A 25455-nucleotide genomic window follows, 5' to 3' on the forward strand; every position below is an offset into this window, starting at 1 on the left:
ACTCGTGACAGACCTTCCATCCGTCGGGAAGTATCGAAACAATCGAAGTGTGTTGTCCCATGATAAAAGTCAAGAATATGTAAATAAATACGTAGATACAGTAGACTAAACTAAAGGAAAGACAGCCACGTCTGAAGATTCATTTGGATTCTGGTCGCATCCATCACGTATATCGTGGGGTACATTTGAAAAGTCAATACTTAATCCACCGCAAATTCTGCGCCAATTTGGGTGGGGAGGGAAGACAGAGCGCCAGGAATTGGCAAGCAGAAACGCAAGAGCGATGCAGCGTTCATTTCTTAATTGTTATACAGTCAACCAACAATATAACGCCAACGTCTTGCATACACCACCTTAATACAATGGGAGTTTGGAGTCCGAAACTTATCTTCATTGAATTACGACATTCTTATAATAATAATAATAATAATAATAATAATAATAATAATAATAATAATAATAATAATAATAATAATAATTCACAGTTTTCTACTGCCCAAGGGCAGATGTTTCACTGCAAACCCGACATAATGATGATGATAATAATAATAATAATAATAATAATAATAATAATAATGATAATAATAATAATAATAATAATAATAATAATAATAATATATTTTTACTTAAATGCACATCAAAACAAAAACTACCCTCATAATATTGTAATACCTACCCAAGAAACTGAAAGAGGAGAGCATAAGTGGAAAAAGGGACGAAATGAAAGACAGGATATAGGAGGAAATTGGTGGAGGACAAGGGAGGACAGGGGAGGAAAATTGCGAAGGACAGGAGAGGAAAATTGAGAAGGATAGCAGAGAAAAATTGTGAAGGACAGGAAAGGAAAATTGAGAAGGATAGCAGAGAAAAATTGTGAAGGACAGGAGAGGAAAATTTTGAAGGTCAAGAGAAGAAAATCATGAAGGACAAGAGAGTAAAATTGTGAAGGACAGGAGAGAAAAATTGTGAAGGATAGCAGAGGAAAATAGTGAAGGACAGGAGCGAAAAATTGAGAAGGATATCAGAGTAAAATTGTGAAGGACAGGCGAGGAAAATTGAGAAGGATAGCAGAGAAAAATTGTAAAGAACAGAAGAGGTAAATTGTAAAGGACAGAACAGGGAAATTGTAAAGGACAGAAGAGGTAAATTGTAAAGGACAGAAGAGGTAAATTGTAAAGGACAGAAGAGGTAAATTGTAAAGGACAGAAGAGGTAAATTGTAAAGGACAGAAGAGGTAAATTGTAAAGGACAGAAGAGGTAACTTGTGAAGGACAGAAGAGATAAATTCTAAAGGACTTAAAAAGTAATTGTGTAGGACAGAAGAGGTAAATTGTGAAGGACAGAAGAGGTAACTTGTGAAGGGTAGAAGAGGTAACTTGTGAAGGGTAGAATAGGTAAATTGTGAAGGACAGAAGAGGTAACTTGTGAAGGACAGAAGAGTTAAATTCTAAAGGACTGAAGAAGTAATTGTAAAGGACAGAAGAGGTAAATTGTAAAGGACAGAAGAGGTAAATTGTAAAGGACAGAAGAGGTAAATTGTAAAGGACAGAAGAGGTAAATTGTAAAGGACAGAAGAGGTAAATTGTAAAGGACAGAAGAGGTAACTTGTGAAGGACAGAAGAGGTAACTTGTGAAGGACAGAAGAGATAAATTCTAAAGGACTTAAAAAGTAATTGTGTAGGACAGAAGAGGTAAATTGTGAAGGACAGAAGAGGTAACTTGTGAAGGGTAGAATAGGTAAATTGTGAAGGACAGAAGAGATAGCTTGTGAAGGACAGAAGAGGTAAATTCTAAAGGACTGAAGAAGTAATTGTAAAGGACAGAAGAGGTAAATTGTAAAGGACAGAAGAGGTAAATTGTGAAGGGTAGAATAAGTAAATTGTGAAGGACAGAAGAGATAGCTTGTGAAGGACAGAAGAGGTAAATTCTAAAGGACTGAAGAAATAATTGTGAAGGACAGAAGGGGTAAATTGTGAAGTACAGAGAATAACTAAACGATAAATAGAAGACAATGATAGAGAGAACAATGTAAAGTACATAAATGAATGATAAAAAAAGGAATAGGCTACGAAAAAGAAATAATGAAAACGGCGAAGTCGGAATGAAGACGAGAAGGAATGAATAATATATGAAACTTGAATGTAAAGAAGATACAGTGTAAGGAACAAGGAAGAAGAATGGCTGCTAACTGTCCGCGGTAATTGTCGAGGCGCTAGTAACCGAATTAGCCCTTTTATATCGGCGCCATTAGCAGATAAGTGACTTTTCGTCATATTCCCTTTAATTCCATAAACGCCTCCAGCCTCAAGATAAAAGCTTTCTGGAGTGAAGATGCATGTCATCGCAAACTACCCATCGCATCGCTGTGACGTCACTGAAACCAGATTAGCAACGAGATACTGAGTATACATAGCAGATGAGATCTCAGTTCAAATCCAGACGAGTCCAAGTGGAAATTGTGCAGAACAACCATGGTGTTGGGGGAACCTAGCTACTACTACTACTACTACTACTACTACTACTACTACTACTACTACTACTACCACCACCACCACCACCACCACCACCACCACCACCACCACCACCACCACGACCACGTCCTGCTTTGGTAACACAAATTTGGCAAGTATATATTTATAGGACGCAAGAAGTTAGGAATAACTTCATTTACTTACCTACAAATGGCTTTTAAGGAACCCGAAGGTTCATTGCCGCCCTCACATAAGCCCGCCATTGTTCCCTATCCTGTGCAAGATTAATCCAGTCTCCACTTCCCTCAAATCCATTTTTATATTATCCCCCCATCTACGTCTCGGCCTCCCCAAAGGTATTTTTCCCTCCGGCCTCCTAACACACTATACGCATTTCTGAATTCGCCCATACGTGCTACATGTCCTGCCCATCTCAAACGTCTGGATTTAATGTTCCTAATTATGTCAGGTGAAGAATACAATGCGTGCAGTTCTGCGTTGTGTAACTTTCTCCATTCTCCTGTAACTTCATCCCTCTTAGCCCCAAATATTTTCCTAAGAACATTATTCTCAAACATCCGTAATCTCTGTTCCTATCTGAAAGTGAAAATCCAAGTTTCACGACCATACAGAACAACCGGTAATATAACTGTTTTATAAATTCTAACTTTCAGATTTTTTGACAGCAGACTAGATGGCAAAAGCTTCTCAACCGAATAATAACAGGCATTTCCCATATTTATTCTACATTTTATTTCCTCCCGAGTGTCATTTATATTTGTTACTGTTGCTCCAAGGTACTTGAATTTTTCTACACTAGAAGTAGGCCTACTACATGGATATATTAAAAAATCGGAATGAAACCTGCAATACACAATTTTTTTTTCAGGAAGAACATATAAATTCGGGACACCGGGACATTTTACCAAAAACAGGACTGTACCGGGAAAAGCGGGACGAATTGAAACCCTACAATAGTAGCAATGTTACTACATACGCCTATACCGTGTTTCTTTTTTTTTTTCTCTCTGAATATAAGACATGATATAGGGATTTAACGTTGCCATAAGAAACCTACGTACTATAAAAAAAACTTCATCAGAGGGGCCATGTCTAGAAATCAGCAGGCTTTGACAATTTACAAAAACAAGAGAACGCCATTTGCGGTTGCTAAATCAAAGGTTGATGTTCTCTTGTTTTGCAAGTTTTGTCAAAGCCTGCTAATTTCTAGACATGGCCCACAGATTAAGTTCCTACTTCTTTTGTTTTTATATACATAGATTTCCTATGGCAATGTTAAATCCCTCTCCTATCTGTACACACAAAAAGACACGGTACAATGATACATTTCGTATTAAATTGCACTGTTAAATAATCCGGAAGCCGCCTTCAGACCCTGGCTTGGTAATACGCTGCGACTTAAGCCGTGATGTGACGTGTTCGTAAGCCTTTGCGTGTGCAAGGGAATATTGTTTAGAGGTCATTGGATCGAACATTGTGACTCAAGAGAGCGCGTGGGAAACCAACACATTTACACAAGCGAGTGCGCCGGTGCACGGAACAGAGAGCAAAAGTGAGGCAATTATGATATTGCAGAGAGTTCTGACTAAGAGAGTTTTTAAAATATCCCACACAACTAAATAGCGACAGTGATGAGTCTATTATTGTAGTCCAATTCAACTGTTCCAACTTTCCAATATAGTTTTTACAACCGTTGTAAGGCAACTGAGGTTCGTAATCTAAGGCTCATTCCGGGATCCATGGTGAAACAAAAAAAAAAGAGCAGAATTTCATATGTTTACTGTATAAACCAGAGTGCTGCATTGGAGTTAAATCGCTCGCTTGAACTCGGTCGAGTGTCGCACCCTCGAGTGAGATACGATCGGTCGTGATACGCTCGTAATAATTAGAAGCACAGTACAAGGTCATCTCACCGACATGTCTTATCTTGTATGGAAGGCGACAGATAAGATACACATATGTTTTGCTCACACGGTAAAAATAAGGCTTTATTTTCTGCGTTTATGACAAACGTTTAATGGAACAGTCAATGGAACGTATCAAAACAGGAACATGAAGTTATAAATAAAATAGTATGAAAAACTTCGATATACAGTTATTATTGCTAATTCATAATTATTCAATATTTGATTTGCCACATATATAATATGATAGGTCCATACATAGTGTTCCGCCTATATATTGCGACAATGTAGAAACGATTTACAAAATATTATTGATATAGCAGTAGATTAATAACAATATTAGTACAGAGATAACGTCACAGAAAATATAATAAAACGAATAATCATGCTGCACAACTGTTACAGACGCAAAGATCGATAACACTAATTATTAGAGATTATTATTATTATTATTATTATTATTACTATTATTATTACTAGAAAACTTGATACAGTTCTTGCATTATCGTGATTGTGTTCTCTGTTTATAATAATTACATTTACATCCAATAACATCTATCAGATGTGGCAAAAACAAAATCACTCCTATGTGGGGGGGAAAAAAAACATTTACCTACAACATTTATATTACATTTTAAAGCAAGTTTTGTAGTTGTACTATGGAGAGGTTAGTTAAACACTGCCAAGTTTTGAAATGATAAACATCTATGATGTTACTACACAGTTCATCACTGTAACAAGAACGAATGTCTAACGCTCGGCTTATACCGTTCGAGGATTTATCGCTCGTGACAATTTTACCCATCATGCATGTGCGCTACCTATCGGATTATGCTATGAACTACTTGGCGCTCGAGCGAAAACGTCCGATGCAGACCTCTGGTATAAACAGAGTCGCAGCCGAATGCTAATATTAGTAGTTAGGCCATGAATCAATGTAACTTGAGTGACCACGCCCATCACATCACCCTCTTCCGCTACGGGCATGAGGGTGCTAAAGTTTCGTATAAAATGATTAGCCGTACCGCGCTGTCTCTCTCAGTAATATCTCGGCATCGAGAGCAGCTACAAATGTGTGCGACCACTGATTTGACTTGTAATCGCGAGTTCTACAATATTAATTAATTCATTCATTCATTCATTCATTCATTTATTTTATTCCATAGATCTTACATGAGCAATGAAGCTTTAAGATGTGGAACATGTCAACATTTTACAATATTACAATTACAATTTTTACAAATTTTTATAGTTTTACAATTTAGTAATTTTCTACAATTTTTACAATTTTGTACAATTTTTTTACATTTTTTTTACATTTTGGCGAGATGTAGTGAGATGAGATGAGGACCGACGATTCGCCAAAATATTACCCGGCATTTGCCTTTTCGGTGGGGGAAACCTCGGAAAAACCCAACCAGGTAATCAAATCAAAGGGGGTAATCAAATCAAAGAGGTTGATGCCAAGGACTCGCCATAGACCATCCGGCTTCAGTCCCACGGCTGGGAAAAACCTCCGAAGAAACCAAAGTCCAAAGGGGGATCCAACCCAAGCCCGGACGCAGCTCCGGATCAGCAGCCCAGCGAGTCTGTCGACTGAGCTACATCGATGGCTCTACTAAAAGTATACAATACATAGCCAATCAGATTATCGACTATTACAGTTTTACTACGTCATAATACTTTTGACCAATAAAACGGTACGAAAGGAGTCTTTCAACCAATCATGGCTGCTTATCGCACAATTTTATCGCGTCCCTAGCATTTGTTTAATTTTATCGCGTCCCTAGCATTTGTTATTTTTATCACTACCCTAGCATTTGTTTCTTTGTTCGCCAACATTTCAAACTGCACTGGTCTGGACGTCAAAAAACAGAAAATTACAAACCACTCCAGTCGATGCACAGCACTTTCAAATATGACTCGCATTGGGATTCAAGAACAAAAATTTATAAACATCACTGATCATAGCTATGCAATTTCCCGGAAACCCTATTTACAAATAAATGAAGAGCACCATTCGGAAATCCTGAATAAGTTGAGGAATACATCATGTATATAAACGAGTCCACTTCTTTTACGCACACGTCCAATATAACATCAACTGAACCACCAACCACTAAAACATTCAAATTTGAAAATTCTATTTTCAATAATTGTTATTCATGTTTATTTTTTATTTCATCATCGTTAATTAAAAATTTTCTTGTTTATTTCATCATCCCTAATTAAAACTTTTCTAACACTCGTTTAAATGTTAAATGTTATGTTTTATTTAACGACGCTCGCAACTGCAGAGGTTATATCAGCGTCGCCGGATGTGCCGGAATTTTGTACCGCAGGAGTTCATTTACATGCCAGTAAATCTACTGACATGAGCCTGTCGCATTTAAGCACACTTACATGCCATCGACCTGGCCCGGGATCGAACCCGCAACCTTGGGCATAGAAGGCCAACGCTACACCAACTCGCCAACCACGTCGACTACACTCGTTTATATTATTTAGGTTATGTTATAGCCTCTGGTATATGATATTATGAATAGTCACGTATCAGAGATTGTTTAATACTAAGATTTATTGAAAATCATCTGTCAAGTGACGTTGATTACTGGGATTCGGATAATTGAAGTGGAATGCAAATCTTTTAATAAAAATGAAACTGAATCAACAAAGCCTTCTTGACTAGTAACCGTCTACAGAGTTCAATTAAGATTCCATAGTTGGCACAACTAATAACAAGAAAACAGCTAATCATAAAACACTACTGCCATCTAGCGTAATGTTGAGATGGTACAATATTACATTTGAAGACAGTTGTATTTTCGTAAGTCAATTAATATTTTATTGTATTGGAGTACTTCGTTACTGCTAATCTTCATATACTTTCTTCTAATCGTGTAATAGTGAATTAAATCCCACTCGAGTTTTGATTTTCTCTAGATAAATCAAAACCTCTAGTGAGATCACTGTTGATAATATATATGTTTGATACACTTTGAGTGAACTATAGTGAAAAATGTATGAGCTGGGACTAATTTCAGAATGTTACTTGATATGAAGAGAAAATGTGTTAAATGCCCTTTACTAATTTTCTGTTATTTTACACTCATACTCTTCTTTTTATCTTTCTCTTCAAGTAGCAATCTTCAATCTTCCGTTTACCATTAACTATACAGGGTGGATGTCACATGTTGAATACAACAAAACTTTTATTACAGTTTTCCTTCGATGAAGCATCGTTAAGCAGGAAGAAAACAGACTTCGCCCAATGTTTGCAGCGCTCTATTGCGGTAATGGTCCTAGAGAAATGACTGATGCGGGTATACAAGCAGATAGGTAAAAATAATTTGAACAGTTAATGTCTTGGATCTTTTAAACCGTTCAGCCATGAATTTAAATTGAATAATAGCGAAAATCGTTTAAATAAATCTTGCAACGCAGCGAACGTCGCGTGATAGCGACCGAGTACAGCAGAGGGGGAGGGGAAGGTAAGAACTGCAAGCCGAGCTTGCTTAGAGTTATTGCAGCTGCCGCAATGTTGCCAAATTGTTCATAGAAACATAACGATTTTCTCTAAAACGGTGCATGTTAGAGAAAAAATGTAGGCTATTTAGGTTTTCCAAATCTCTCATGATCTATCACCACTTTCATTTTGGTGTACAGGTTACTACCCACCCTGTATGCTTTTAGTTTGCTAAATTTTAAACTCACCTGTTTCGAGAGAGCATATTGTAAGTACCAAGAGTATTTATTTTCAAAATTCCTTGTTCGTAACTTCGTACCTACCTTTTATCATTTTGCTCAAATGTTTGTTTTACTTCTACTGTTAATTGGATTATCTACAGTATTCTCACTATAGGTTTTGATTTATCTAGAGAAAATCAAAACTCGAGTGGGATTCAATTGACTATTACACGATTAGAAGAAAGTATATAAAGATTAGAAGTATATAATACAATAAAATATTAATTGACTTACGAAAATACAACTGTCTTCAAATGTATTATTGTACCATCAACATTACGCTAGATGGCAGTAGCCTTTTTCTTGTCATCAGTTGTGCCAACTATGCAACCTTCATTGAACTCTGTGGTTACTAGTCAAGAAGGCTGTGTTGATTCAGTTTCATTTTATTAAAACATTTGTATTCCACTTCAATCATCCGGATCCCAGTAATCAACGTCACTTGACAGATGATTTTCAATAAATCTTAGTATTAAACAATCTCTGATACGTGACTATCCATAATATCATATAGCAGAAGCTGTAACATAACCTAAATAATATAAACAAGTGTTAGGAAAGTTTTAATTATGAATGATGAAATAAACAAGAAACGTTCTAATTAATAATAATAATAATAATAATAATAATAATAATAATAATAATGATTTATTTAACCTGGCAGAGTTAAGGCCATACGGCCTTCTCTAACACTCAACCAGGAGTAAAGACTGCGTTACAAAAACACTACAAATTTACAAATTACACTACAATTTTACACACAAAACTGAATAAGATAATAATAATAATAATAATAATAATAATAATAATAATAATAATAATAAATAAACAACAAATAAGAAGAAATCAGACATAATATATAACATACAGAAAGAAAGAAAAAAGCATAATAATATGTGAACAGCAGGTCAAAATAAATGAGGCATACAAAAAAAAAGACAATTATTCATAATAATAATAATAATAATAATAATAATAATAATAATAATAATAATAATAATAATAGTAATAATGATGATAATAATAATAATAATAATAATAATACTAATAGTAGTAATAAAATAGTGCAGTACAAAGTATACAGTGAGTACAATATTTCTAAGTACACACAATAAGGAAAATTAAGATTATATATAGCTCAACTTATCACATTAGAGATATAACATTATCGGAAAATATGAAAACAAAAATATAAAATAAGTTAAATATCACTAGAACATAAAAAAAATGTGAATACGTGGAAACATGCAATACAACACTTGTCATAATAGTAAGTTAGTTTGGCAACTCGTCATAAGATAATTTTCTAACTTGGATTTGAAAGAATTCAATGTTCGGCAGCCCTTGACTTCAGGCAGCAGAGAGTTCCAGTGACGAGAGGTAGCAACAGTGAAAGATGAGGAATACAGAGACGATGCGTGAAGTGGAATTTCTAGCGTGTTATCGCGTTGTGATCGAGTATTAATATTATGATAGCGAGAGAGAGTATGAAAACGAGCGAATAAATAACAGGGGGATGAAGAGTGCATAATTCGATATAAGAGAGAAAGTGAGTGCAGATTTCTCCTCTCATGTAACCTAAGCCACGATAACTTCTTGAAAGAAGGTGAGATATGATCATAGTATCGAACATTACAAATGAAGCGGACGCACGCGTTATGAACACGCTGTAGTTTCTGAGCGGAATCAATCCTGAGATCACTGAACAAAACGTCGCAATAATCGAAGTGAGGTAGAATGAGTGTCTGTACCAGCGTCTGTTTTAATTTAGTTGGATAATGATACAATCTTTTTAGTGAATGGAGAATAGAGAATTAAGGATGATGAAATAAAAAATTACCACAAGAATAATTTTAAAAGGAACAATTATTGAAAGTACGATTTTCAAATTTGAATGTTTCAGTGGTTGGTGGTTCAGTTGATGTTATATTGGACGTGTGCGTAAAAGAAGTGAACTCGTTGATGTACATGGTGTATCCCTCAACTTATTCAGGATTTCCGAATGATGCTCTTCATTTATTTGTAAATAGGGTTTCAGGGAAGATGCATAGGTATGACCAATGATCTTTATTAATTCTTGATCTTGAATGCCAATGCGAATCATATTTGAAACTGCTGTGCATCGACTGGAGTGGTTTGTAATTTTCTGTTTTTAACGTCCAGACCATGCAGTTTGAAATGTTGGCAAACAAAGAAACAAATGCTAGGGTAGTGATAAAATTAAACAAATGCTAGGTACGCGATAAAATTAAACAAATGCTAGGTACGCGATAAAATTAAACAAATGCTTGGGACGCGATAAAATTGTGAGATAAGCAGCCATGATTGGTCGAAAGACGTCCTTTCGTACCGTTTTATTGGTCAAAAGTAGTGTGACGTAGTTAAAGTGTAATAGCCACTGTAATTGCAGATACTATTTCTAAGTTATCAACATAAGAATGCTTTGCCTACAAACATGACTTCAGACAGAACGAGATAAACTTTCCTTTTTTTAATCGGAGAAATCGTCCTTAATGCAAAATCAAGCAGAATCCACGCAAACAATCCACAAAAATATTTTGGACTTTTCATCAGGAGTTCAGAACGTAGAGGGGCTAAGCGGGATGAAGTTACAGGAGAATGGAGAAAGTTACACAACGCAGAACTGCACGCATTGTATTCTTCACCTAACATAATTAGGAACATTAAATCCAGACGTTTGAGATGGGCAGGGCATGTAGCACGTATGGGCGAATCCAGAAATGCATATAGAGTGTTAGTTGGGAGACCGGAGGGAAAAGACCTTTAGGAAGGCCGAGACGTAGATGGGAGGATAATATTAAAATGGATTTGAGGGAGGTGGGGTGTGATGATAGAGACTGGATTAATCTTGCACAGGATAGGGACCGATGGCGGGTTTATGTGAGGGCGGCAATGAACCTGCGGGTTCCTTAAAAGCCAGTAAGTAAGTAAGTTCAGAACGTAGTAAATGGAGGATATGAACATATAGACCTTGAATGGATTTGAACGGGAGATATTTGGATCCAGAGACAGTTGTGGTAACCACTAGGGTCGCCTATTAATAGAATGGCTGGTTGTGAAAAAAATGTCAACAGCAATAATAATAATAATAATAATAATAATAATAATAATAATAATAATAATAATAACAAAGTAACTAAGTAAGTAGGCGTAATTAAACAAGTTACTAAACAAATAAATGATTAGGTACATAAATGACTAAATAAATAGCTAAATGATTAAATACATAAATGACTAAATATACAGGGTTAGTTAAAAGTCCCGCACCACCTAAATAACTTTTGAAGCATTTGGTTCAGTGACATGAAACTTGGTATGTGAGGATAACCATATACTGAGAACTCAATAATGGCATTACCGAGTTTTTTCTGCTTCCGGTTTAACCGGAAGTAACTCCAACTCTCTTATTTTAAATGGAACACCCAATATATATATTTTATTTTTGAATAAAGCTCATTAAGAGCTTTTCAAAAACTACCCACACTTGATACTTCTGTACAAATTCAGTGTTGCTAAATAAAAATGGAACTGGTGCAAGATATTCCTAAAGCCTGGTTAAATCATTCCTTAAATGGTTTCTATGATCGAGTGACACATTGTAAAGCAGCTGAGGGCTACCAATTTGAACACATAATTTAGAAGGTGAGCTAGCTTTGTTTTGTTTTTGTTAAGGAAGGAGTATTTTATTATTTTAATATTCGATACACTTTTCTGTTTTCTTGACTTAGCAACACTGAATTTGTACAGAAGTATTAAGTGTGGGTACTTTTTGAAAAGCTCTTAATGAGCACTATTCAAAAATATAAAAATATATATTGGGTGTTCCATTTAAAATAAGAGAGTTGGAGTTACTTCCGGTTAAACCGGAAGTAGAAAAAACTCTGTAATACCATTATCGAGTTCTTAGTATATGGTTATCCCCACATACCAAGTTTCATGTTACTGAACCGTATGCTTCAAAAGTTATTTAGGTAGTGCGAGACTTTCAACTAACCCTGTATAAATAACTAAACAAATAAAAATATGCCTACATACATTTCACGCATTAATTCTTTATAAAACTACAAATAAATAGGAAAAAAAGTTCTATAAAAAATGTAAAATCCGTTTTTTTCCCCGGCATTTGAAACGATAAAAAAATTTCCGTTCATCATGAAATCAACCTTCTTCTGTCAGAAGAAGCACATTTCGTTTTTCGTATAAATGACAAACTAAAAGCTACGTTTGTATCATATCACAAAGGGGAAAAATGAAACTAAACGCTTTCAACTCACAAAGAAAGTAAACACAAAACGCATGTATAGGAGGGCAAAATCGATACTTGATGTCTCTGTCCATGTCGAGGCTAGATTTCTATTGTTCTGGCTTATTTACACTACAAAATGGTGTAACGTATACTCTCTTAACACCGTAAAAGGCAAGATTGAAGTTACCACGGCCTTCTGCAGTAACTTTGCAAACAATGGCCTACTCCTCATATGGCGTGACATGACAGCTGACAGTAGCATCGCTTTAAATAAATAATTACAACATTAAATTTATAGATAACAGGAGACTTTCTGGTATAGAGGAGACAAATTATGTATGAAAGCGTTCTGCAAGAACAGTTTTAAATTCATTACTTGCACAAAATATCATGTTACAATTTTGAAATGTTTGTGGGTAGGCCTATTGGATATATCTACAGTATTTTGACGAAACAACCTTTAATTTACCCTACTTTAAGACAATAACACTTACTTACAAATGGCTTTTAGAGAACTCGGAGGTTCATTGCCGCTCCCACATAAGCCCGCCATCGGTCCCTATCCTGAGCAAGATTAATCCAGTCTCTATCATCACATCCCACCTCCCTCAAATCCATTTTTATATTAATCTCATCTACGTCTCGGCCTCCTCAAAGGTCTTTTTCCCTCCGGCCTCCCAACTAACACTCTATATGCATTTCTGGATTCGCCCATACGTGCTACATGCCCTGCCCATCTCAAACATCTGGATTTAATGATCCTAATTATGTCAGGTGAAGAATACAATGCGTGCAGTTCTGCGTTGTGTAACTTTCTCCATTCTCCTGTAACTTCATCCCTCTTAGCCCCAAATATTTTCCTAAGCACTTTAATCTCAGACACCCTTAACCTCTGTTGCTCTCTCAAAGTTAGAGTCTACAACAGGTAATGTAACTGTTTTATAAATTCTAATTTTCAGTTTTTCGAGATCTTTATTACGTTTCAACCTCTTTAACTCTAAATTTAATACCATGAAAATGATTTAACATTCACAGTATCTGCTGATTTCTTTGCTTTTTATGTAATTACAAAATAGTAAAGCATGTACTGTACATTCTTATAAAACAAATCTATTTCAATTAAAGACTCCTTTACATTTGATGTAAACTCAAAATAGCATTATTACAGATACAAATTGTCTCACTCAATCACTATTTAAGTTATATCTATGGAGAAATTAAAAATTAATTTAATATAGAAAAGAAAGTTCACAGTATTGTTAATAATGTATTAAGTGTTATATTAAATTTAATTTGTACTAACTAGCTAGCTAGTTAAATAAATAAATAAATAAATAAAATACAGTAATTTGATGGAGACATGTCTGATTAGACGTTTTTGTTCACATTCTCCTCTCGCATGCATGCATAGCCTACATACATACATACGAATGTATACATACAAATACATACAAACAAATACATACATACATACGAATACATGCATGCATACATACATAAAAACAAACAAATAAATACATATTATACATACATACATACATACATACGAATACATACAAACAAATACACACATACAAACAAACAAATACATATTATACATACATACATATACATACATACATACAAACAAATACATACATATACATACATACGAATACGTGCATGCATACATACAAACAATCAAATACCTATACATACATACATACGAATACATACATACAATCATACAAACAAACAAATACACATATACATACATACGAATACATATATACGAATACATGCATGCATACATTCATACATACATACGAATACATACAATCATACAAACAAACAAATACACATATACATACATACGAATACATGCATGCATGCATACATACATACATACATACATACATACATACATGCATACAAACAAATAAATACATATTATACATACATACGAATACATACATACATACAATCATAGAAACAAACAAATACACATATACATACATACGAATACATACAATCATACAAACAAATACACATATACATACATACGAATACATGCATGCATACATACATACATGCATGCATACATACAAACAAATAAATACATATTATACATACATACGAATACATACATACATACATACAATTATAGAAACAAACAAATACACATATACATACATACGAATACATGCATGCATACATACAAACAAATAAATACATATTATACATACATACGAATACATACATACAAACAAATAAATACATATTATACATACATACGAATACATACATACAATCATAGAAACAAACAAATACACATATACATACATACGAATACATGCATGCATGCATACATACATACAAACAAACAAATAAATACATATTATACATACATAAGAATACATACATATATACATACACACGAATACATACAAACAAATACATATACATACATACACACACGATGAAGGAAGGCTGTTTTTCGCAGTTTTGTGTGGAAATCGCAGTGGACATGGCGAATGTAGGTCAATAGCGTAATTAGAAGCAGGCGAGGTGCAATCAGCGACTGCAGGAGGCGGCGGCGACCTTGAACCAAGCGTACAGTCTCCGTGGAAACGCACGGCCTCCACCGCAATTAACGCTATTACGGCCAGAATCCTTCTGTGTGCGACGAAGATGCTGTGAGCAACTCGAGTGAAATGTGTTCATGCTCCCGTTGAGGATACATCGAAATGAAGTAATGACTTTTTCACGAAAAATATAAGGATTTTTACATCAACTCGCAAAATTTCAGAGACATGTCGATGGCCGAGAACCAGAGTGTTCTAAGTCCAACTTGTTATAAGAAAGAAATCTGTATTTTATTGTGTTCCAGTTCTTGTCTGCATATGTGACTCGAAAAAAATTGTAAATATTCCTCTTCATAAGGTTGCTATGAAGCTATTCCAAATTGTTCCATGAAGCTTTGAATGTCGGGAGCTTAAAAGCGTTAAGATTATAATTATCACCATTATCATTATTATAAGTATTATCATTATTATTGTCATTATCATTATTATCATTAACATTATTATTATCATCATCACTATTATCGTTATCATTATTATCATCATTATCATTAGTATTGTCATTACTATCATTAACATTATTATTATCATCATCACTATTATCGTTATCATCATTATCATTATTATTATTATTATTATAAGTATTATCATTATTATTGTCATCATTATCATTAACATTATTATTATCATCACTATTATCGTTATCATTATCATTATTATAAGTATTATCATTATTATTATTATTATCATTATCATTAACATTATTATCATCACTATTATCGTTATAATTATTATCATCATTATCATTATTATTATACGTATTATCATTATTGTCATTATCATTAACATTATTATTATCACCATCACTATTATCGTTATAATTATTATCATCATTATCATTATTATTATAAGTATTATCGTTATTATCATTAACATTATTATTGTCATCATCACTATTATCGTTATCATTATTATCATTATTATTGTCATCATTATTATCATTAACATTATTATCATCATCACTATTATCGTTATTATTATCATCATTATCATTATTCTAAGTATTATCATTATTAATGTCATTATCATTATCATTAACATTATTATTATCACTATTATCGTTATCATTATTATCATTATTATTATTATTATTATTATTATTATTATTATTATTATTATTATTATTACATAGGTTATGCCAAAGTGAGGAAAATTTTGAATAACTGAAACTTTATTTTAAAAAGTTTATTTATGCTCAAGAACATCATTACAGGGAAAAAAAATGGGACTATTGCAAATTAAATGCTACAGTATAATAAAAGTAATATGATAACGGCTTTGATTTTCTATCATTAACAATCTCTCTTCCTATTTTAGAACAGCATTTAGAATCCTGGAATCATTCAGAAAATTTCATCTTCAAATAGCATTGTGAACAAATTCTTATAGAAAACTGTAACAAGACTCAATAAGGACAATCCAATCATACTATTTCTCGGAATAAAAAGACGTAGTAACAAACATAAGATAATTTTCGTCAGCTTTCATTTGTTACAGTCCGAACCAAACCGTTACCAAAGCAACCCGACACGAATCAACTGAAAACAAGCATCATGGCGTAAAACAGCACAATATCGTGAGTGAAATTGTATTTTATATTTTTGCGCTGAGCTTTTTTTTAAGAAAGTTCAAACGATTTTGAAATGTAGATAAGTGTGAATATTACTACATATTATACCGCATAGCATTATCAATGTTATTGTCATGACGTTTCATGTGGACTGAGAAATTTTGCTATGAAATGTCCTTCACTTATTGCAAAAATTAACGATGGCAAATACAATACAGTACGTTCTCGCATCACTCGAAGGTGTCGTGAACAATTCTTATGTAACAAGACACAAGGAAATGAGAAGACCGCACGTGCAGGATATTAATTCCCAATTCCAAACAGGATGTGGCTTGTTTTTCCCACGCTATGTCCACGGTTGACATCGTAAAACAAAGTGGACTTTACAATGTAGTTTAACCAAAATCAGCATGACTAAAGTTTAATCATGGCTAAAGACAAAAGAAAAACAGCTGTCACGAAGACTAATGTTGGATCAGAGAGAAAAATACTGATTTCGTAACTGGAGGCCTACGGTTCGAATACCTTTAGGCTACATATGTAATTGAAGGGTTCAGAACCATAGTGGGCCAAGCGCCATTTACTAAAACCGTAGAAAACAAAGGTTAAAATCAAGTTATTACCATAATTAAATGGAAATCTATAGCAAGTAATATAAACTATATACATTAAAACTTCATTCAACTATGGTATTCACGTAACTTTAACCCTTGCTTTCTCCGTTTTTAATAAATGGCGCTTGGCCCACATGGCTCTAAACCCTTCACTTATTTGTTATCAAGTTTAGAAAATATACCTTACTTACTGGCTTTTAACGAACCCGGAGGATCATCGCCGCCCTCACATAAGCCCGCCATTGGCCCCTATCCTGAGCAAGATTAATCCAGTCTCTATCATCATATCCCACATCCCTCAAATCCATTTTAATATTATCTTCCCATCTACGTTTCGGCCTCCCTAAAGGTCTTTTTCCCCTCTGGCCTCCCAACTAACACTCTATATGCATTTCTGGATTCACCCATACGTGATACATGTCCTACCCATCTCAAACGTCTGGATTTAATGTTCCTAATTATGTCAGGTGAAGAATACAATGCGTGCAGTTCTGGGTTGTGTAACTTTCTCCATTCTTCTGTAACTTCATCCCTCTTAGCCCCAAATATTTTCCTAAGCACCTTATTCTCAAACACCATTTACCTATGTTCCTCTCTCAAAGTGAGAGTCCAAAGTTCCACAACCATACAGAACAACCGGTAATATAACTATTTTATAAATTCTAACTTTCAGATTTTTTGACAGCAGACTGGATGATAAAAGCTTCTCAACCGAATAATAACAGGCATTTTCCATATTTATTCTGTGTTTAATTTCCTCCCGAGTATCATTTATATTTGTTACTGTTGCTCCAAGATATTTGAACTTCTCCACCTCTTCAAAAGATAAATTTCCAATTTTTATATTTCCATTTCGTACAATATTCTCGTCACAAGACATAATAATATACTTTGTCTTTTCGGGATTTACTTCCAAACCTATCTCTTTACTTGCTTCCAGTAAAATTCCCGTGTCTTCCCTAATCGTTTGTGGATTTTCTCCTAACATATTCACGTCATCCGCATAGACAAGAAGCTGATGTAACCCGTTCAATTCCAAACCCTCTCTGTTATCCTGAACTTTCCTAATGGCGTACTCTAGAGCAAAGTTAAAAAGTAAAGGTGACGGTGCATCTCCTTGCTTTAGCCCACAGTGAATTGGAAACGCATCTGACAGAAACTGACTTATACGAACTCTGCTGTACGTTTCACTGAGACACATTTTAATTAATCGAACTAGTTTCTTGAGAATACCAAATTCAATAAGAATATCATATAAAACTTCTCTATAATATAAAGCATACACATTCAAACTTCATTCTACTATGGTATTCACTTATCTTTAACCCTTGCTTTCTCAGTTTTTAATAAATGGCGCTTGGCCCACTATGGGTCTGAACCCTTCAATTATTTGTTATCAAGTTTAGAAAACATACCTACACATAATAATATGGGGCCTTTCATAAGTAACTAATCACTCGAAAAACTCACCAATTTTTAGGATTTTTGGTTGTCTCTCTGCTAGTATGAACCTTAACCGGTACCTTACAGTCTATTTGGTTACAGGTTTGCCCGCCAGAATTCTCCACTTTTCTATGTAGAGATGAAACTAATGGTATGAAATTAAATCTGAGGGTTAGTGTAAAATAACCGCAAATTACGATAAATTGCAATGAACTTACAGTAATTATGGCTAATAATTCTCAACATGTCTGCCGCCCCGAAGTTTGCACAAATGCAAGCTACGTGCCATCTCGTGCACTTTCGAGAACATTTCAGGAATAAATTATTTTCTCGAAATCTGCTGAAGCTATAGAGCTGACATTTTTACAACACATGGGCACGTATCTTTTGCTTATGATGTAACAGTAGTTGCTTTGTTAATTCATTTCCTTACAAACTATTTCCATGCGAATATTTTCAAAATTTTCAATACACTATCTTCAGTAATACTTATCTGTCCGATTGCACAGTCTTTCTCGGTATCATAACTTAAATACTCGGTCACAATATGATAACACGCTAGAAATACCACTGCACACATCATCTCTTTATTCTTCATCTTTCACTGTTGCTACTTCTCGTCACTGGAATTCTCTGCCGCCTGAAGTCAAGGGCTGCCGAACTTTAATTTCCTTTAAATGTAAATTAGAAAAATATCTTATGATGAGTTGCCAGACCTAACGTGTTGCAAATGTGTTCCACTGTATTTATTTTTATTTTATTATTATTATTTTTTTGTTTCTTATTTTTATTATCTAAATCGTGTTTATTTATCACTTAATGCCAACATGTATCCCACTATGTTGTCTTTTTTTTATTATTAATCTATTTTTGTGCACTTTTATTCAATTGTCGGTTTCTGGTTTAATTATGTAAATCCTACTTAATTGTAATCTAATATTAATACATATACTAATGTGTTTATTTTTATTTTTACTGTGTACATTTTTTTATTGAATTATCGGCTTCTGTTTTTATGTGATTCGTATTTGATTCTAACAACATTAATATGTATTTCACTATGCTTATTTTTATTTTATGAGGTAAATTTTATGTAACTACCTCTTTTGATCTCATTATGTATCAGTATGTAATTAATTAATTCCGATCCAGTTTTATGTTCAACTGTGTAAGCAAGTTTTAATCCTGGTTGAGTGTAAGAGAAGGCCTTACGGCCTTAACTCTGCCAGGTTAAATAAAGCCATTATTATTATTATTATTATTATTATTATTATATTATTATAATTTACGGTTTATTAGATTTACGAAACCATTCTGTAAGGCTACTAAATAAATAGGCCTATATCTGAAAATTTCACTTTTCTATAAGAAAAAGTTGAGAAAATATTTCTTTTGAATAATAAAAATAAACAAACTTGTGAAAAATGAGCATTAAAATTAAAACTTACATTCTTATAATGCACTTATACTTCCCAGACAAATCTAAAAATTAACATGGATACAGTTTTAATAAGTTCTCTTCCCTTTATCTATTGAATCAGTGCTGGCCATGCCTGAATATAGCTCGACCAAGCGGCATATACTATCTCCATGGATAAATATATAATAGAATGCGAAACTGCGGTCAGCACCATCTGGCGGCAGGGGGCTGAAATAAGATGATCAGCGCCCAACGTCGTAGGTGGGTACATTACCCAGAGTTCTCTATTTATCCGTTCGAGATATTGCTCGAGGAGACTAGACGGCAGACAGAAACTTGTTAATAAGTCAACATAAAGTGATACTAAGTGTGTGTATAAGCAGTGTATGTTAAACAGTGAAGTTTATGGACGTTGTAAAAATAGTGTTGTTGAATGTATTGTAAAGTAATAGTAATATAATAAATTGAACTATCTAAGTAGTTCTTGCAGACTTTTCCATTGTGCTGTACAATAAATACCCCAAGAATACAATCCCAATTATCTAACCTTTTGCTTTATTTCTTGTCTCTGTCTGGTTATATTTTAATTGGGTAGTGTAAAATAGATCGTCTCTTTTATCTTCCTGTTGGCTCCGGTAAGAATTTTCAGTAGAAGATGCTGTGAGGAATAAAACTGTAAATGTTTTATTTTAAATTGGGTTAGTTTTGAATATCGATGAGGGTGGGAGGGAATACTTTCTGCACAGTTTAACATTTTCGTCACCAGGTGCGCTGCTAAATGGAGTAATTACTCTTTTCGCTACTTGGTGCGCTGCTAGATGTAATAACGCCCCTCCCCCAACAGGTGGCAGCAAGATCAATTTCTACAACAGCGCCTCTAGTATGTGTTACGGGAAACTCTAAGTTTCGCATCCTATTGTATATTTACCCATGCTATCTCTTTCGTCTGTCTCTTTCCTTTCCGCTGTAAAGCGCTCAGGCTCTCCTGAGCTCTAAAGCGCGCGCTTGCTCCTATGGGCATCAGTTGATATGACTGGACTAAAAAATCGTCTTCTCGTTAAAGTACAACAACAGACAGAAACTTTTCTTACAAATTTACAAAGTGTGTCGTTGCTTAAACGAAACATTCAAAACATGTCTCGAGCTTAGGTGGTTACGCGGTCTACAATTTGCTTATCCCTGCCACAGTGTACTGCCCTCGTGGTTTCATCGATCGCACAAGCAGACATGGCGTGTAATTTTGTCTGACCAATATCAATAAAAAAAACGTAATAATTGTTATCACATCCCGCTACGGCCGCACACGACCAATGAATTTTATTTCCGGAAACACCAATAACATAATTGAGACTTGTACAGCACAGGTATTGCGTACAATGAGAGAAAAAAAGACAAAAATTCATTAAACTTCTACACAATAGGTAGGATAATTTATTTTTTATCATTAGGAACCTCTGTACAGCATTCTTAAAAACCTGGCCAGTAACAAATTTATGAAAGCCATTCATTATCCCACGCGATAGTGTTTTGTTAGTTTTTATTGGACGACGACTACAGCACAACAATGTAGCACGCACGTACGGAAATGTCGCCTTTTAAGAACACAAAAAGGACAATGTTTAAGCGCGCTAGGGCTCGTATCCTGCTAGATAGGTATCGGTGACACAACCAGGCACTTCCTATAGTCACGATTATAAATATTTTGTTTCATACCAGTGACAGAAGCTGATCAGCGGCAAACGAGAAGAAGTAGAAGCGGAATACACAACAAAAATGGTACTTACTATGTATGCCAAGATGCAAAATAATCTGCATGTGTATAGAGTTTAGCAAGACGTGCACTACCAAGTAAATTAATAATTAATTTATTTATTTATTTACTTATTTATTTATTTATTTATTTATTTATTTATTTATTTATTTATTTATTATTTTTCTAATAATTGTAACATAAAATATAATATATACACAAAAAAATTTAGCTCGCCCCTGAAAGAGTAGAACTCGTGCTCAGGGGCGGATTCCTGCATTGAAAATAATAATAATAATAATAATAATAATAATAATAATAATAATAATAATAATAATAATAATAATAATAATAGCAGTAACATGAGCTGCTGCCAGGAATTCAAAAGGAGGATAGTAATGTCCAAGAAAGGTTTTAATAGAAAAAGGATTATCTTCTGCGGACCTCTGGAAAAAGAACTAAGGAAGAGACTAGTGAATAATAATAATAATAATAATAATAATAATAATAATAATAATAATAATAATAGCAGTAACATGAGCTGCTCCAGGGAATTAATTCAAAAGGAGGATAGCAATGTCCAAGAAAGGTTATAATAGAAAAAGGAGCATCTTCTGCGGACATCTGGAAAAATAACTAAGGAAGACACTAATGAAGTGCTTTATGTGAAGTGTGGCAATGTACGGGGCAGAAACATGGACTTTACGACGGTGAAGAGAAGCGAACAGAAACATTTGAAATGTGGATATGGAGAAGAATGGAGCGTGTGAAGTGGACAGACAGAGTAAGAAATGAAGTTTGTTCGAATGAGTGGGTGAAAAAAGAATGATGCTGAAACTGAAAAGAAATTGGCTGGATCACTGGCTGAGAATAAACTGCCTACTGAAGGATGCACTGGAAGGAATGGTGAACGGGAGAATAGTTCGGAACAGAAGAAGATATCAGATAATAGACGACTTTAAGACATAGGCTATGGATCTTATGTGGAGGCTAAGAGGAAGGCAGAAAAGCGAGAAAATTGGAGACTGCTGGGTTTGCAGTGAAAGAGCTGCCACTGGACAGAAAACTATGAATGAACGGATGAATGAATTCGACAGTAAGAGGAATCGAACACGCTGCACGTTGATTATTTCTGTACTGGTTCACAATGGGAAGTGAAATGCATGAAATACTAGTAAGGACAGACAACTCAGAGGTTAGTTAATGTTTGATCTTTCATAAGAGGCGATATTTTTCAATACCGGAACTAAAACTTTGTCAAGGTATGCATTAACAGCAACAGAAAAAAGAGCTCTTACCCGAATCTCTACGCCTTTATCAAACCATCAATTAAGAGTTGACACCGATATAGCCGACCTCTGTACAGGGTACCGATCAAGCGTTCCTGCTTTGGCATCTACCTCCCTCTTTTCCTCTTGCCTCCTCCTGCTCCCGCATCTACCTCCTCACATTCATACCTCCTTTCTTTCCTTCTCTTAATTCTTCCTGGTCTGGTATCTACCTCCCCATTTTCTCCTTGCCTCCTCCTGATCCCGCATCTACCTCCGCACATTCATTCCTCCCTTTTTTCCATCTCTTGATTCTTTCTGGTCTGGCATCTACCGCCTCATTTTCTCCTTGCCTCCTCCTGATCTCGCATCTACCTCCTCACATTCATATCTCCCTTTTTTCCTTCTCTTGATTCTTCCTGGTCTGGCATCTACCTCCTCATTTTCTCCTTGCCTCCTCCTGCTCCCGCATCTACCTCCTCACATTCATATCTCCCTTTTTTCCTTCTCTTGATTCTTCCTGGTCTGGCATCTACCTCCTCATTTTCTCCTTGCCTCCTCCTGATCTCGCATCTACCTCCTCACATTCATATCTCCCTTTTTTCCTTCTCTTGATTCTTCCTGGTCTGGCATCTACCTCCTCATTTTCTCCTTGCCTCCTCCTGCTCCCGCATCTACCTCCTCACAGTCATATCTCCCTTTTTTCCTTCTCTTGATTCTTCCTGGTCTGGCATCTACCTCCTCATTTTCTCCTTGCCTTCTCCTGCTCCCGCATCTACCTCCTCACATTCATATCTCCCTTTTTTCCTTCTCTTGATTCTTCCTGGTCTGGTATCTACCTCCCCATTTTCTCCTTGCCTCCTCCTGATCTCGCATCTACCTCCTCACATTCATACCTCCCTTTTTTCCTTTTCTTGATTCTTCCTGGTCTGGCATCTACCTCTCCATTTTCTTCTTGCCTCCTCCTGCTCTCGCATCTACCTCCTCACATTCATACCTCCCTTTTTTTTCCTGCTCTTCATTCTTCCTGGTCTGGCATCTACCTCCCCATTTTCTCCTTGCCTCCTCCTGCTCCCGCATCTACCTCCTCACATTCATACCTCCCTTTTTTTCCTTCTCTTGATTCTTCCTGGTCTGGCATCTACCTCCCCATTTCCTCCTTGCCTCCTCCTGCTCCCGCATCTACCTCCTCACATTCATACCTCCCTTTTTTTCCTGCTGTTGATTCTTCCTGGTCTGGTATCTACCTCCCCATTTTCTCCTTGCCTCCTGCTCTCGCATCTACCTCCTCACATTCATACCTCCCTTTTTTCCTTCTCTTGATTCTTCCTGGTCTGGTATCTACTCCCCATTTTCTCTTTGCCTTCTCCTGATCTCGCATCTACCTCCTCACATTCAAACCTCCCTTTTTTTCGTGCTCTTGATTCTTCCTGGTCTCGTATCTAGCTCCCCATTTTCTCCTTGCCTCCTGCTCTCGCATCTACCTCCTCACATTCATACCTCCCTTTTTTTCCTTCTCTTCATTCTTCCTGGTCTGGCATCTACCTCCCCATTTTCTCCTTGCCTCGTCCTGCTCCTGCATCTACCTCCTCACATTCATACCTCCCTTTTTTTCCTTCTCTTGATTCTTCCTAGTCTGGCATCTACTTCCCTCTTTTCCTCTTGCCTCCTCCTGCTCCCACATCTACCTCCTCACATTCATAACGCCCTTTTTTTTTCCTTCTCTTAATTCTTCCTGGTCTGGCATCTACTTCCCTCTTTTCCTCTTGCCTCCTCCTGCTCCCACATCTACCTCCTCACATTCATAACGCCCTTTTTTTTCCTTCTCTTGATTCTTCCTGATCTGGCATCTACCTCCCTCTTTTTCTTCTTGCCTCCTCCTGCTCCCGCATCTACCTCCTCACATTCATACCTCCATTTTCTTCTCTTGATTTTACCTTCACCTAACCATTAGGATGATGATGATGATGATGGTGGTGGTGGTGATTGATGATGATGGTGATGAGGAAGGAAGAAGGGGAAACTCGGTGCCGGCACGTTGCCTACACCTGTCGAATAGCACCAAGGGGCCCGCCAGGCTTAACGTCTCCATCCGACAGACGAATCACTATCAACAGAGATTTGGGATCTAACCCAGACATATTGGTGCACAATTTAGTGATTAGAAGTTGTGCACCGCCATCTCTACTAGTCCCGAGGTAGAAATTTTACATGAAAATTTGTGACCCCACCGGGAATCGAACCCCGCCTGGCTAGTCTGGAGGCAGACGCGCTATCACAGAGCTAGGAAATGAAATGTTACGAGACGGGTGGAAATTCGTGCAGTCTCCGTTACACCCAGTTGTGCGTACCGCTACTA

At 35.6% G+C, this 25455-nt stretch overlaps 1 protein-coding gene across 1 annotated transcript in view; it reads right to left on the reverse strand.

Moving 5' to 3' along the window:
- Positions 1-25455, reverse strand: part of LOC138695098 (very long chain fatty acid elongase AAEL008004-like) — a 473051-nt gene that overhangs the window by 394528 nt on the left and 53068 nt on the right. The window lies entirely within an intron of this gene.

Source organism: Periplaneta americana, chromosome 2 (genome assembly GCF_040183065.1).
Source record: "Periplaneta americana isolate PAMFEO1 chromosome 2, P.americana_PAMFEO1_priV1, whole genome shotgun sequence".
Classification (NCBI taxonomy): Eukaryota; Metazoa; Arthropoda; class Insecta; order Blattodea; family Blattidae; genus Periplaneta; species Periplaneta americana.